The sequence below is a fragment of the Myotis yumanensis genome, unplaced genomic scaffold (assembly GCF_028538775.1).
Source record: "Myotis yumanensis isolate MYYU_CA2020_CCGP unplaced genomic scaffold, mMyoYum1.0.hap1 SCAF_17, whole genome shotgun sequence".
Classification (NCBI taxonomy): Eukaryota; Metazoa; Chordata; class Mammalia; order Chiroptera; family Vespertilionidae; genus Myotis; species Myotis yumanensis.
The window spans coordinates 2,158,415-2,171,523 of record NW_027223768.1 but is presented as its reverse complement, the minus strand read 5'-3'; positions in this window follow the sequence as shown (position 1 = coordinate 2,171,523).

Sequence of the window (13,109 nt, the reverse complement as noted above, 5' to 3'; positions counted from 1 at the left end):
CTCTCTTCCCGTCACATCTGAACCGGCTTCACGCCTCACCCGTAACCCTTCACCTTTTCTTTCATCAAAATAGTTCGTTATGACCTTTTCATCCCAGTCACTGGACAGGCCCCGAACACAGATGGTGACCGCTCTCTCCCGGCTCCTTCTCCCAGGTCTCCAGTGGCGCCTCCACCGAGACTTCCCTCCCCCTCCTACCCCACCCAGCTCTCCCGTGTGGCGCTGACCTCACTGATGATGCTGTCTGTTCAGTTACTACGCGGCCTCCTTTGCTGGGTCTGAGAGCAGGGAGAGTCGCTCATCAAGCACCTCGGAGCCTAGCCCGACACTCGGCCCGCACCGTGTCGTCAATATTTATAGAGCAGCGACGGGCGTGCCAGCGTGCGCCGACATTGGAGGTCATCTTTTTGAGGAATGATAAATATTCAAGAAAGGCCGGAGTTTCTAACACAGGTGCACGAACTACATCTGTCTTTAAGTATTTTATGGATCGTGTATGGGGGGTCAGTGCACTTCTGGATAACCACTCAGGAGACCTTGCACAGCTCAGTGGTTCAGTGTACGCCAGGGCACGCAAGGCTCGAAATGTGGTTTCTGTCTGCCTCCAATCATCGCCCATTTCCGCTTTCTCAGGATTGATGGAGATTTCTCAGAAGTACCAACCGTGGGCAGTGGGTTCGTGAAAGGGAGCCAGGGTGACGTGGACTGGAGGTTCCGAGCCGGACCTCCTTGGCTTTGGATCCCAGCCCTGCTGTGTTTTCATCCCCTGGGTCATTTGGGGCGGACAAATCCATCTGTCTGCGCATCAGCATCTCATTTGTACAGTGGGTTCTACATGACCTGCCTCCTGGGATTATCTAATGGGTTGGAACGTAACATACACGGTCACATCCTTTCTATCGAATCGGGGCTGAATGAAAGGTCTTCCTTGGCCTTGCCCCTGGACCTTCTAGGCCAGCCGTAGGCAAACTACGGCCCGCGGGCCGGATCTGGCCCATTTGAAATGAATAAAACTAAAAAAAAAGACCGTACCCTTTTATGTAATGATGTTTACTTTGAATTTATATTAGTTCACACAAACACTCCATCCATGCTTTTGTTCCGGCCCTCCGGTCCAGTTTAAGAACCCACTGTGGCCCTCGAGTCAAAAAGTTTGCCCACCGCTGTTCTAGGCCCTAGAATTCCCTAGAATCTAAGGACTCTGCATAATTTGAAAGACATGCCAGTTAGAGTCTCATCCCTTCTGCATGGTCCACACCAACAGGGGTGGGGGAGGTGAGGGATGGGGGAGGGGGGCTCCTTTAAAACTGAACTTCACCTGGCCAGGGGTCGGAGAGAGAGGATGGAAGGAAGACAGGTGTTGTAGTCAATCACCTGGGGTACCCGGGTTAATGCCTTGAAAATGAGCAGAAGGGAACGTGTGTCGTTAGCCTTTAACATCGTAGTTCCTCGATTTCAGATTGCTTTTCATTGACGTGTGTCATTCATATGACCTCTTCTTTGGTGGTCGTGGTGTGTATTGGCTTCTTAGCAGGAAGGTGTGGGAGGAGAAGGCCATGCAAGGACGCGACTGCCCGTGACCCTCGAGCTGCCCCTCGACATTGGAGGCTCCTCACTCCCCCCGCCCCCCGTCCTCACACCGCCCCCCTCCCATCCTTGGAATGGAAGTAGGGTCTGCCCACTGTTCCTACAGTGAGAGCTACTTCCAGGGGCACAGCCTGGAGACAGCGATGCGATATTGGAACCATCTGAAGGCGTGCGAGGCTGAGCCCAGTTAAGGCCTCTGTATACCCTGAGGAAGCTGGAGGCAGGCGTGAGACCTACGCCTCTCGCCGTCGCCAAGACCAGCAGGTAAGTCAGTTCCCTGGCTATATGATGTGGTCATGTTATGATACGTTATGTTATGTTATGTTTGTTATGTTACATTCATTCTATTTTCTTAATTCCTTTGCTTTGAAAACAGCCGCCCATCACCCGGGAGTTGTGTGCCGGCTTCTTTGGTCTCTCCTTGGCCTCCTGGTTGGGGCCCATTTCAGATTTCACCCAGGGAAGCTCCCGGGTTTACAACCAGCCGGGTGATGTCTTGATGTTTTGTGCTGTAATTCCCTTCCGTATGCTTTTTAACTTTACCTGGTTTAGGAGGAAAAGATAAAATGGGTGCTGTGAACGCGGTATTCAAATGAACTCAGACTTGATTCTGAAAGTGCGGACGTGGCTAAGGACGGCACGAGGGTGTTCTTAGTGCGAGGAGACTGAGGTGCTCCGGAGGCCCCTGATTATAGGAGCACAGGTTGCTGCTCAGGAGAATGCAAGCACTTGGCCGCCTGTGCCGTCCGGAGGCGGCCTGGGCCCGCTCCGCAGGAGAGCAGCTGGCTCACTGCTTCTAAAACCCTAGGACGTCAAAGGCACATCTGTCCGGCAAAGCCTGTGAGCTTTGTCCTTGCAGTCAGTCGTCTTTTACTTTGGGGATAACCGGGATCTTTTAGGACTGATTTTTTAGCAAGTAATTACGAAATACTGCACTTGAATGTAGTAGGAGAGAGGGAGCTGAGACTACCCACCAACCAATCACAGAACTAATGAGAACGAATCCTTAACAGAGACAGAAGGAGAATGAAGGCGGTAGATAGTATGGGCCTTGCTCTTTGGCCTTGCGTCACCCGTGGCACTGTGCTATTTTGACGTATAATTAAGGAATACCGAAATGACGTGCATATGTGCCCTCACGATGCGGCAGGAGGCTGTAGAAAGGCTTCTTTGTCGGCATTAATCTCTACTAACTGCTCCTTGGTTAGGATGCTACGATAATAACAATGTAGATGCTTACCCATTATTCAGTGCTCATTAGGGTCCAGATCCTTCGGTAGTTATTTCACACGTGGAATTCTCCCAACATTTTGTTGAGGCAGGTGTTTGTAAGCTGCGTCTCCCGGGGAGGAAAGGGGAACTCGGAGAGATGAGGTAACTTTCTCAAGGTCCCTGCAGCTTTGGAAGTGAGGGAGCTGTGCTCTGAGTTCGGAGGCCTTCAGTCTTGGCCGCTGGTCAGAAGTCTGCAAAGGAGAGCCGCTGGGGGTCTGGTGGATGGTTGTTTCAGGGAATGTTGTTGTTCTGTATATTTCTGTGAGCAGGTGATTGCCATCAGCAACATGGATCTCGTGTTTTCTCTGAAAGCTTTTAGGTGTGACCTTTCTGCGGGGGTGGGGGTGGGTGGTGCTGGGGAGGTGAGTAATGGCCTAGCAGATGACTGAAAGCACTTTGTTGCCATGGAGCCGGCGAGAACGCCCAGACGGAGAGAAAGTGGGATGGTGCAAACCGATGCTGGTATGTAATTAAGTCAACCTGCAACCCATTGCTCCAACAACGCATCAGGGAGCTATTATATGCCAAGTAACATTTTAAAAAATACGGTAAGGTTTAAAGACACAGGCTAAGTGAAATAAGCCAGTTAGAGAAGACAAGTATCACAGGATCTCACTCATATGTGGAACCTAATGAACAAAACAAACTCATGAACAAGAAAGATCCAGAGACATTGAAATATGCAGCAGACTGGTGTATTTCAGAGGGAAGGGGGGCGGGGAAAGATTACCCAATGAACTTATATGCATGTATGTATGGCCCATGGACACAGACAATAGTTTGGGGCGGGGGGGACCTCTGGAGTGCTTTCAACAATAAAGATAAAAAAGACATAACAATGAGCAGCATAAACTCCGTCCTTTCCAAGCTCATATTCTAGTTTGTATGGCAGGAGAGGGGTTGCCGGGTCTGTAATTGCAATAATAAGATATATTCCCTAGTAAAGGCGTGGGGAAAAGTTCCCTGGGCACCCATAGAAGGGAGGGCTTGGTTGGACTTTCAAGGACTTGTTCTAGACAAAGGGTCAGGCATGCTGAGGCCGTACTGGAAATCTAACCGTAATCGGCAGGATCAGAGAGGGCCGCTGGGGGCCATTTGTGGCCTAAGTGAGAGAACTTGTGCTGCCCCTCAAATCATAGGACACACCGAGCCCACCAACGGGCAGCATGGTCCTAGCCTCGGCGTGCATTATTCAGAAATGCAGATGCTTTCAGGAGGTTCGCATTCAGGTCAGGGTCAGTGGTTGGTCATTTTTCTAAAGTGCCCGAGTGGCAATGTAGGAAAACCGGAAGCCTCTATTTTCTCTCGATCTTCTTGTAACCCATCCATCGAGTGGTTAATTAACAAGAGCCGCATGAAGCTCCCAGGCGGTGAGGCAGCTAATTGGCCTTGGAATCCGAATCCGGTTATATAGCAAGTCCCTGGGGAGAGGCACTATCTTGCTACACGCTGCTCTCTCCGTAAACTGCTTGGCATGAGAAGGAACAAGGGAAGCCCGGGGAGAATCAGTCCCAGGGGGCCCAGGCCGCCCTTTGCCAGGGCTGAGCTGGATGCCTGTGCGTGCCCATCTCAGTGACTCCCGAAGGAAAGGAAATATTTAGAAGGAAGTGATCTCTGAGCCTGAAAGACCTCCCGTGTGTAACCTAAAGCAAACCAAACGGGTAACGACGCCAATGCGGGTCGTGCTCGATATTCTTCTGTGACTTCGTGGGAACAAATGGGAAAGGTAATTGAAGGCGGCTTCCTGCTCAGTGAATCTATTTTCAGATCCTGACCCACTTCAATACATAAGAGGGAAGCAAGACACTTTCCCTGCGAACCAAGAGGAGTAGGATCCAGGGCGTCAGGGTCAGCCTCCTGGAGAAAATAGTCACAAAAACAAGCAGGAAACTTAGTCTCAGATGAGCACCCTTTCCTCTGTTTTCGGCTTTATCCCAGGCCAGGAGGCCATGCTTGGCTCTGCCGGGCGTGGTCCTCAGAGGGTGGTCTGTGTGGTACCCGTAGCTGCTTCCACTAAACGGCCTCAGGGTATTGCGTTTGGGAAGCCAACTTGAGAGGTTGCTCAACGTGACACCACTCTGGTGACATTTAAAAAGCTTGCTTTGTGCCCTAGCTGGTGTGGCTCAGTGGATAGAGCGTCGGCCTAAGGACTGAAGGGTCCCAGGTTTGATTCCGGTCAAGGGCACATGCTTGGGTTGCTGGCTCAATCCCCAGTGTGGGGTGTGCAGGAGGCAGTCGATCCATGATTCTCTCTCATCACTGATGTTTCTAGCTCTCTCTCCTCCCTTCCCCTCTGAAATCAATAATAAATATATTTTTTAAAACGGGCTTGCTTTGCTTCAATGCCTTTCACCTTTGAGCCTCAGGAAGGGACGACCCGGGTGCATCCCAGGTGAAGGTGAAGAGTAGTCTGTGCCGGTTAGGACGGATTCAGAGAAGTTAGTCTTTGGGATGGAGCATTCTTTGCCTAAAGAGATTCTTTCTCTTTCTCTTCCTCTTTCCCTTTCCCTTTCTCTTTCTTTCTCTTTCACTTCTTTTCTTTTTTTCTTTCTTTCTTTCTCTTTCTTTCTTTCAGTAAGGACATGCCTATGACATCTAGTTTCTTGAAATATCTATTCCTCACTGATATTAAGGCCAGTTTTTTGTGTTGTTTTTGTATCATAAACCATGCTTTTAATCATTGTTTCTCTGATCATTTATTCAAACGAAAGGCCTCTGTTGTGGGTATGGATGGACTAGGTTCTGCTCTGGGTGCCCCTCGTTCGAATAGACCAAGAAAGGGAAGGCTTTGCTGAGATCTGGTTTTGGACACGATGCGTTCTTTCTCAGCCTTCTAGCAATGACACATTGTAAAAGCATTGTTCGAGATGGGCATTCCAAATACAACGGAAGAAGTGGCTGGGTTTCTTTAGCATCAGAAAAATGCATTTAATCATAAGTGATGGAATCTCAGAAATAATAGCTTCGTGATGTGATTGGGTCCCATTTCTGTCGTCATGGAAGATGCTTGGATTAATACCAGGCACCCTCGCTTCCCTCAGGCATCTGAGAAGGCACCCTTAGGCTTTTATATCCAAGGCAGCACTGATGTCTAACAGACATTAAGTATCTGACATACATTTCATGACACAGTCAACCCTGAAATGAATGCAAACACCACGTCCACGAGTGGACCACTGTGCAGGATGCAAGAAGATCAAGTCATGTTCTTGCAACATCTTGATGCTCTTCACGTAATTCCCAGAAGAAACCGCAAAAGGAATGGAGCATTCTTTGCCTAAAGAGACTCTTTCTTTCTTTCTTTCTTTCTTTCTTTCTTTCTTTCTTTCAGTAAGGACATGCCTCACGAGACTCGGAACTGTCAGGGGGCAGTTCCACTTGTCTGTGCCAACGAGCATTTCCCAGACGAAAGGGGCACAGGCAATACCCTTGATTGAGGTGCGTCGTGAATCTGCCCAGAAAGCATGATGCTAATGACTGTGACAATCGGCTTCCAGAAGAAGAGTAAGACTTGGCCAGTAGTCACATGATATTAATATTTTGTTTCAAATATTTTTCCATAAAATAGAGATTTAAAAACAAACAAACAAACATGTATTTTTATTGATTTTAGAGAGGAAGGGAGAGAGAGAGAAACATCAATGATGAGTCATTGATTGGCTGCCTCCTGTACGCCCCCTACTGGTGGTTGAGCCCAGAACCCAGGCATGTGCCCTGACAGGGAATTGAACTGTGACCTCCTGGTTCATAGGTTGATGCTCAACCACTGAGCCACCCAGGCCGGGCAGAACACAGTCATTTTTTATCTTTCTGCTTCCTCTTACGTGTAAGGTGCCTACAGGTAGCCCTCTTTATTCTGATTAAGATCTGTCAAGAAATCAGTTTTTTTGAAGAAAACGGGGTAAATAGAAAGCTTGGTGGACTTTGAGAGGCCTGTGTCTTAAGGCAAACCGCTCTCAGTCTCCTGGCCGCATTTCCCATGTCAGACAGAGGCCCTTCTTTTTTTTTTTTTTAATTTTATTTATTTATTTATTTATTTTTTATTTTTCGCTTAAAGTATTATAAAGGGTATTACATAAGTGTCCTTTTTTCCCCCCCGCCCTTGACAAGCCCCTGCCCTCCCTTACCCCCCAGTGTCTTATGTCCATTAGTTATGGTTATATGAGTGCATACAAGTCCTTCGGTTGATCAGAGGCCCTTCTTTAGGTGAAGGTACAATCACCGGAAGCACTTGGGAATAAGGCCACATGTGGTATAAAAATACAAGACTCTCACAGTGTAGGGGAATTTCACAGGCTTCAGGCGAGCCGTGGGCTCTCTCCTCTGACGAAAAGTGGCTGACGTGATAAGGGTTGACTGACCAACTCAGCAACACGAGGTGTGGTTAATAGATGTTACTCAAAAAGAGACCATGACTGCTTCCAGTGGGGGAAAATGAAAAGTGTCCCAATGGTACATTTTTGCTTTGAACCGTTCGAGTATTCTTTCTTCTCCCAGGTACTTGCCAACAGGCACCTACACAGATTCCCAGTTCTAGCTTCTATTTTCATACCCTGACGGGTGAAAGATGTCTGTTCCCCTACACCTTGATTCACAGGTTATTTTCTTTCCTCACAATTCTTCTTGCTGCAGAAGGGTGTTCAAAAACTGAACTTTCAGAAGCCTGCTATTATTATAAAATAGCTATTTATGGTAGGCAACTGGCAGAGTTGCCATAGAAACTAAAACAGCAATCAATTCAGAACCTGTGAAAGTGTAAGTAAAGATGTGAGTCTTATGAATAGAAAGCAATAAAACTCAAAATTCCTCATAATTATTGGAAAAATGCAAAATAGATTTTTTCCAAAGGATAACAGATGGAGAAGCAGTTTACAATTATGGTTTATCTCCGACTATAAATTTGTGCAACTGTCATGAGGCTAGGCATGCTCTCCCTTTAAGATCTGTCAAGAAATCAGTTTTTTTTTAAGAAAACGGGGTAAATAGAAAGCTCGGTGGACTTTGAGAGGCCTGTATCTTAAGGCAAACTGCTCTCAGTCTCCTGGCCGCATTTCCCATGTCAGACCTAGCTCGGGGCCAGGCCCGAATCATTTGGATCTGACATACAGGCATCTCGACCCAAACCCGCATCTTCTACACCTGCTTTGTGAGCCGGGGAAGAGGCCAGGAGTCATGGCACGTGGCCATCAAAGGGGTACATCATGGCGTTTGGTTGCCTAGGCCTCTCCGCGGGCACCCTGGGGAGCGTGGTCGCAGCTCACGAGGGGCTGCAGTCAGAGGACGGCTGGTGCTGGTGGGAATGGGTTTCGTTTTCCCTTCGCAACTAGGGTTTAATTTATAAAATGTAATTCATAAAAGCAAGCCAGTGTTGTATTGATCAAGGGCGTAAGGAGTGGCTGTTCCTCACCTGGGGGTGTGCAGTGGCGTCACAGTGGGGCTGAGAGAGAGGAATGCCAGAGATAAGGTCCTTTCCGGAGTGAATCAATACCAGTGCGCGGCCCAGACCCAAGGCCGCTGTGAGTGGACCTCGGGTAAACCAGTGCGCACACCTGGATTTTCATCTAAACAACAGAGCACGTTCATGACTTACCAGGGAGCTAAGATAAGGCTGTTTCTATAAATACTCTTTCGCTGAATTAAAAGCTTCTCATAGGGCAGCTAGCAAGCCCAGGGACAACTCGGCCGCTTTGCCATGTGTCCGGGCTAATCTGTCTCTTCGCTCTCATCATCGTTCCCTTCTTCTAGCGGAGTTTGCATGCGAGCGACAGACTTTCCTAAAACGGACGCTTTTCCCCGGGCCCTTAAAATACAGCGCAGACGAACCTCGCTCTCTTCTATTCATTATGAGAAGTTACTTGTAAGTTAGCAATTTTTCTTCCAAATCACATCATGTCATATCAGTTCATCGTGTAAATTCAGACAAGAGGTATGAGTTGCTTATTGCTTTCTTACTACTATGGGGTTCTGCAGGCTCTCTGTCAAGTAGGCGGTGTGTCTTAATTAGATGTACGGCAGAGTTAATGTTTAAGAAAAAGTAGTTATTTTGTACTGCCTTCACTTTCTCCTAGAATATTTATGCTTTAGCTGGCTCCCCCAACCCCACCCCACCCCCAATATTTAAACAGTGCCAATCCCAATGAAAAATGCAGTGAAATTTCTGATTTAAAATAGGTTTCTTTTCAGAGGCCAGCGAGCCCATGTTTGTACACTTGAGAATTAGTAAGTGCTCATTCGCCACGGAAGGTCGTTTGGGACACAGGGTCCGACAACACTCCAGCTCCCACAGGTTTTTCCGTCGTTACCTTTGTTCCCATGGAAACGGACCTCTCTCCCACTCCTGGAAGTTCAGTTCAGTTCTGGGCAGTGTGAGCCGTAGGCCCAGCCTTGCTCCCCGTGTCTGCGGATTAACAAATAGCCCTGGCAGGTGTGGCTCAGTGGTTGAGCATCAACCTATGAACCAGGAGGTCACAGTTCGATTCCCGGTCAGGGCACAGGCCCGGATTTCGGGCTCCATCCCCAGTGGGGGGTGTGCAGGAGGCAGCTGATCCACGATTCTCTCTCATCATTGATGTTTCTCTCTCTCTCTCTCTCCCTTCCGCTCTGAAATCAGTAAAAATATATTTAAAAGGTGCTTTCCTCCTCTATCAGTACTTTCCTGTGGTCACTTGGCTACATGTATGTTCTCTCATGTTGTTCACTCACGTATGTGATGGTGTGGAGAACAAAGGAACGGAACCGCAGCAGGAACTGGCCTTCCCTGGATTTTCCTCCCACTAAGCCCGGGGGGAAGGAGCCGTTTCAGACGCAGCCCCCACGTCTCAGCGTCCGTGGGGGTGACCCACAGGGGCGTCAGCCGGATCTTCCCAGTTCTGAGAGTCATTGTGGCATTCTGGGATGTATGTGTGGAAACAAGAGACCAGTGGATATGCTAGATAGAAAGAAATCTCTCAAGTCCCTGGATTCTAATATCTGACTTTGAACTTGAAAATAACGGTGAATGCTGACTCCAGAGGCCTTTAAAAAACAGATAGACTAAGTCAGTCCTTTGTGTCGGCGCCTGCCCCAGACAGGACTGGCGGTGGGAGCCCTGGAACAAACAACCGTTGTGAACAGACGGCCGTTCAAAGGACCGGCGTGCACCCGCCCACCCGGCAAACAGATGCTTCAAAGGAGAAAAACACAAGTAACAGATTTCCCCTCGGAGCCTGGGGGGTTTCTGAGCCCCGTGGATGTGGGGTGCAATCAGACAGGCAGCCCTGTCTTTCTCTTGCAAACCCTTCACACTTTCCTCGGTGCAATAAATTTGGTGATTTACGTGTTTTCATCGTTTTTTCCACTCCCAGCGGATAGGACGTTCTGTACTCGCCCAGTTCTTCTTATATTTATTGAGCACCCGCTGTGCTGAGAGCTGCTTCTGTAGAACTTACAAGTTAGTGTTTGCTTATTATTAGTAGGACCGAGATGAACATATCGGTGCCATCTTTGTGTATGGACATAAGTTTGCATTTCTATGGGCATAAGTGCCCAAGAGTGCAATTCTGGGGTCAAAGGGTATGACCCAGGAATTCTTATTTTTAAATGAGGAATTGATGCGCCGCTTTCCAGAGCGGGTGGACCATTTTACATGCTCAGCGGCAATACGTAAGGGATCCAGTTTCTCCAAGTTTTTGCTAGCCGTTGGTATCATCACTATTTTTTTTTTTTTTTTTTTTTTTTTTAGTTTAGTCGTTCTTACAGAGGGGTAGCAATATCTCATTGTGGTTTTAATTTGTCCTTCCCAAACAGCCAGTGACACTGACCATCTATTTATAGGTGTTTTTTTTTCTGTTTATCTTCTTTGATGAAATATCTATTCATATTTTTTATTTACTATTTTAGTTTTTACTGTTTATGTGTTTTGTTTTTTTTACTGTTGAGTATTGAGGTTTTAAAAATATTTTTAAAATTTAACTTTAAAAACATGGCCCATAACGGGAAAAGCTAAGTTGGTCCCCATCAGAATTTAAAACACTTGCTCTGAAAGATCTTGTTACCAAGATGAAAGGATAAATACAGGCAGGAAAAAATATTTGAAGACACATATTCAACCAAGGACTAGTCACGGGTCCTTGACCTAGCTCCAAAGACTTTCTCCTCTGGCTTTCACTAAAAATGTTAGCTTCACATTTAAGTCCTTGACTCATTTTTACTTTATTTTTGAAACTCCCTCTTTCCATGCCTTCAGAAATATCTGTAAAAACACCTTTCATTATCTAACTTAGAGATGGAATGGGAAAGACTGAGCTGGGGATGGACTTAGGTTTTCCTAATATTCAAAGATGGACATACCTTTTCTCAGAGGGCAGCAGAGGCTGGGGAGAACACCATCAAGCAGGGGAAAGAGCCCTGGTAGAGAGGGTGTCCCCCATTCTTCCTTTGGGTGCGAAGTGTCCGGAGGCGGTGAAGAGGCGGAGGCTGTATGTACATGCCATTGGCATCATCTCTTCTTCACGCTCACTGGCCTGCTTGTCCCTGGGTCTGTTTTGAAAGCTAACATCAGAGTCTAGATGGAGTTCTCTCACAGGCAATGTGAGTAACTTATGTCTAAAGACGTCTGAGAGCGCTCCCTTTAAGAAGCTCAAGGTAAAAATGCTGAATGACAAGGAAATGCTATGTCATGGTTTGACAAGCCTTTCTTTCCTGGGGCAATAGTCTTTCTTCTAACAGAGGTTCTCAACCTGTGGGTCGCGACCCCTGAAAATACATCCTGCATATCAGATATTTACATGACGATTCATAACAGTAGCAAAATGACAGTTGTGAAGTGGCAACGAAAATAATTTTATGGTTGGGGGTCACCACAACATGAGGAACTGTATTAAAGGGTCGCGGCATTAGGGAGGTCGAGAACCACTGTATCGGTTCTGATGCCTTCTTATTTCTTCATCCGTGTTCCTGTAAGCCAGGTCATTACCATTCATACATGCTCTGAAGTTAAAAACAAAACAAAACACACAAGACGACCTAATTCTGATGAAGAAATCTAATCTTTATTTCTAGGATGTTAGCACAATATACTCACACAATAGCTTTGATCTGTACTTAACAAAATACATTATAGCACTTTACAAACTTGATCAGTTTGGAAATCACTGTGTAACATTTTATTAAACACGATACTTTGTGTATATATATTATATATATATTTCCATAACTTTATTTACTTTAAAAAGATAATTAACTCTCTTTGTTCAGTACTTGGTTTTACCAGGAAAGCACAGCCTACGGGCTCAGGGAGGAGGAGGTGCTCTCTGAGCAAATGAGAGGAATCGAACACGAGGAAGGTACCACCTGTCGGTCTCGCTTACTCTAAGTTAAGGTACCAGTGGAATGTAAACAATTTTTTTGTAATTATTACTATCTTTTTTACAAAAGATGTGTTATCAAATACACATGCAGAGGTCTGAGTTCTAGCGGCTGTCGTCGGATTTCCTTAACAACGTGGTACAATTGAAGTCTTTAAAAACTGTAGCCTTTGGCACTTTGAGTAGAAAAAGAACGTATCAAGATTTATGTAAAGAACAAAAGCTTCAGTGACTAGAGAAGTTCTTTAAAATCTTTTGTCAAGAAGTAGGAAAGATTAGGAAATACCACACTGCGCCGGAAATGCTGCAGGATTTGTTTTTGTTGTGTTTTGTTTTTTTTCTTCAGAGTACTAAAACCTTGCTCCCTAGGAACCGGCCAAAGCCAGGCGATTCGGGATGGGGGTGTCGGGGAGAAATGGGCAAGGCAGTGTTTGGTTCCCACTCCCCGCTCCGAGAAGGAAGTTGCCAGAGGGACGGAGCTGAATCTGTATTTTATTGCCAGAGTTTTCAGTTCTGCTGGTTTTGGCTACATCCCTAAGCTCCCGGAGGTGGGCTGCTCTCGGAAGCCCACCCCTTCCCCACAGAAGGTGGTAATGACAGGTACCCTCTTCTCTAGACAAGGCCTTCTGGTCGCTCTGCAACCGACGCCCAGGTCAGGCGGCCGGGCCTGGTTGTAACCTTGGGTCCCCCTGGCAGTCATGCGTGGAGGTGAGGATTCTTAAGAAACGTGTAGAAAACAGCGCACTACGCTCCAAGGATCAAATACTTCTTTACACCTAACAGAAATGTTTATGTTGGAAACACCTCAGCATGTTTTGTTTTTGTTCTTACTGGTAATACTAGAGGCCTGGTGCATGAAATTCGTGCACTCAGGGCAGGGCGGGGGGGGGGGGGGGTCCCTCAGCC